The 2,479-nt window shown below is 28.0% G+C and overlaps 2 non-coding genes across 2 annotated transcripts; both read left to right on the top strand.

Annotated features, from left to right (window-relative positions):
- Positions 1-1,519: 1,519 nt before the first annotated feature.
- Positions 1,520-1,660, top strand: LOC113364506. The gene has a single exon (XR_003366195.1). It is a non-coding gene; the product is annotated as a U4 spliceosomal RNA (small nuclear RNA).
- A 680-nt stretch (positions 1,661-2,340) lies between these two features.
- On the top strand, positions 2,341-2,479 carry LOC113364335. The gene has a single exon (XR_003366040.1). It is a non-coding gene; the product is annotated as a U4 spliceosomal RNA (small nuclear RNA).

Here is a 2,479-nt window from a genome sequence, read left to right as displayed (position 1 = left end):
AACATTATGTTTCTTTTGTATTGATGTTTTTATTTATTTAAAATTTTTGGGAGTGCATAATAATGCTTTTTTATATTTTCTCACTATTGATTTCGAATATAAATTACAGTATGATTAGAGTAATAAGAGCATAAGTAAATTTTATATAATCAGGTTGAAGCTTTCTAACTTTAGTAGTTTTGAAAACCTCTTAAATGATATTTTGTATTGTATTAATGATTAATAGTTAGTTTTGATTGGATTTTTGAGACGTTGAAACATATTTGATATATGGATATAGCAATCAAGTTAAAAAAAAATAATTAATATTGACAATTCTGTTTTTAAGCGTTTTGACAATTAATGTGTGTAAACATTCAACAATTCATAGTTATCATACAAAATACATAGTTAAATAGTAAACATATATATTTCATTATGTATTATACATACATTTTTACCATTATTTATACTCGTTTATCAAAGTATTTAACATTACATATAGTAAATATAGAGACCTTCTACTTTAGGGTATTTTATCCTGAATATGTTATAAAATCAAAACAAATATTATAAATAAACATATGCGATGTGCATAATTATTAATTATGCTAAAAAGTAAAGGTTTAACACTTTCTCATAAAAATCCCACGACAAAATTCAGAAAAAAATAATTAAACAATAGCTGTCTTAAAAAAATTAAATCATAGAGACAAATCTTTAATAAATGTGAGGTCCAATTTTCGTTATGGGTTGATGAGGATGAAGTTCGGTTACAAGCAACTGTAATCAATAGTAATAAATATTATTTCATAAAATTTTAATTTACAATAAAACAACAAGACATAACTAAAACTATAAAATACACTATTTACACTTTGTAAAGATAGAGACCTTCTACCTTAGGGCATTTTGTCTTACATATGTGATAAAATCAAAACAAATACTTTAAATAAACATATGCGATGTGCTAATAATTATGCTAAAAAAGTAAAGGTTTAACACTTTCTCAAAAAATCACACAAAAAAATTTAAAAAAAGAATAATTAAACCATAGTTGTCTTAAAAAAAATCACAGAGACAAAATCTTTAATAATTTGATTCGAATTTTAGTTATGGGTTGATGAGGATGAAGTTCGGTTACAAGCAGAAGCAACACTAATCAATAGTAATAAATATTATATCATAACATTTTAAATTACAATAAAACACCAAAACATAACTAAAAATTATACAACAAAAATAAAAACATTCAACAATCTTCCATAAAACAATGATTATTATCCCATCATTTTCCAATGTGAACTAATTACTAGTTAAAATAAATTATTATTTAATTACTGCTATACACAGATTAATACCTAATTGTCAATTTATAAAAATTACCAGTATTTCAAATATATTTCGTTATTTATATTGTGTTAGAAACGAATACAACAGGCAAGTATTCCCATATTCATTCAGAATGAAGAAGATCGAAGCGCACGCCGCGTTGTACTGCCGTGCGAGTATATAAGAAACACGGTTTATTCTACTCGTTAGCTTTGCGCAGTGGCGATATCGTAACCAATGAGGTTCATCCGAGGTGCGATTATTGCTAGTTGAAAACTTTTACCAATACCCCGCCGAGACCACGTGAAATACCGTGGGCTATGGCAATTTTTGGAGGGTTCGAAAGGACCCCAATCATTCTTACATATTATTCCTAAAATAACATAAAGCTATTTCTAAAACATTCTAACTCTATGTTAGATTGTACGTAAAAGAAATAACTTTAACAGATATGTTAAACACGTTGCAACAAGTAACAATATATTAATAGTAAATTTATAGACGTTTTTTATAGACAATGGGTGGATCAGATTTCTATTTGTGCTACATGAAGTCTCCAACCGAAAAAAATGGCTGCATTCAATAAGATTTAGTAATTCTCTAATATGAGTCAAACAATTTATCATTATTTTCTTTTATATAATAAGTTATTAGCGTTCAAGTTCGTGAAATTGATTTAAGTTTATTTTTTCCGGTCATGTGATGTAAATTAGCTTGAGTTACATTTGTTATTGCGTATATGCATAATTATAGTAACAAGTATCATAAACCATTTTACGTTTTTGCTTAGGATAAAATATCTCTTACTTTATATAACACTTAATTTTATTACTTGAAATCTAATTTATTGTGTAAATATCGTTAAAACTTATAAAATTGCAAATAATTCAAATAAGAAAGTGTTTATTTAAATTGCATAGATGGCGCTTTGGCGCCATCAACTCTCGAACAGAGCCTTAAGGGTCCTTAACACTCGCTGTGCTATCCTGCCCATGTAAGGATTAATTCCTTCATCCTGTCTGATTCTTCAGCTTTGCGCAGTGGCGATATCGTAACCAATGGGTTCATCCGAGGTGCGATTATTGCTAGTTGAAAACTTTTACAATACCCCGCCGAGTCCACGTGAAATACCGTGGGGCTAAGGCAATTTTTGAGGGTCCGAAAGGAC

The sequence above is a fragment of the Ctenocephalides felis genome, unplaced genomic scaffold (assembly GCF_003426905.1).
Source record: "Ctenocephalides felis isolate EL2017-DRISC unplaced genomic scaffold, ASM342690v1 CF-g0.4_SCAFFOLD_00845, whole genome shotgun sequence".
NCBI classification, from domain to species: Eukaryota; Metazoa; Arthropoda; class Insecta; order Siphonaptera; family Pulicidae; genus Ctenocephalides; species Ctenocephalides felis.
The sequence above is the reverse complement of the archived record's forward strand: the minus strand, read 5'-3'. Positions and strand labels throughout refer to the sequence as shown.